This window comes from Arachis duranensis, chromosome 5, assembly GCF_000817695.3.
Source record: "Arachis duranensis cultivar V14167 chromosome 5, aradu.V14167.gnm2.J7QH, whole genome shotgun sequence".
NCBI classification, from domain to species: Eukaryota; Viridiplantae; Streptophyta; class Magnoliopsida; order Fabales; family Fabaceae; genus Arachis; species Arachis duranensis.
Window position 1 is genome coordinate 72,845,357 of NC_029776.3, and position 518 is coordinate 72,845,874.

At 38.2% G+C, this 518-nt stretch overlaps 1 non-coding gene across 1 annotated transcript; it reads left to right on the forward strand.

The window, feature by feature from the left end:
• The first annotated feature begins 413 nt into the window (after positions 1 to 413).
• On the forward strand, positions 414 to 517 carry LOC127748131 (small nucleolar RNA R71). The gene has a single exon (XR_008010074.1). It is a non-coding gene; the product is annotated as a small nucleolar RNA R71 (small nucleolar RNA).
• The last annotated feature ends 1 nt before the right edge of the window (position 518 follows it).

Below are 518 nucleotides of genomic sequence, written 5' to 3' on the forward strand. Positions count from 1 at the left end.
TATAGGTGTTTCCATAAGGTTCACCCATGTAATTTACCTTTGCTATTGCAGGGTTCTCAGGATCATAAGCTTCTTCAGAAGCTGCTTCTTTAGTACTATTTGATGCATTTTGCCATCCATTCAGACTTTGAGAAATCATGTTGACTTGCTGAGTCAACACTTTGTTCTGAGCCAATATAGCATTCAGAGCATCAATTTCAAGAACTCCCTTCCTCTGAGGCGTCCCATTATTCACGAAATTTCTCTCAGAAGTGTACATGAACTGGTTATTTGCAACCATGTCAATAAGTTCTTGAGCTTCTGCAGGTGTTTTCTTTAAGTGAATGGATCCACCTACAGAATGGTCCAATGACATTTTGGAAAACTCAGATAGACCATAATAGAATATATCTAATATGGTCCATTCTGAAAATATGTCAGAAGGACACTTTTTAGTCATCTGCTTGTATCTTTCCCAAGCTTCATAGAGGGATTCACCATCTTTTTGCTTAAAGGTCTGAACATCCACTCTAAGCTTG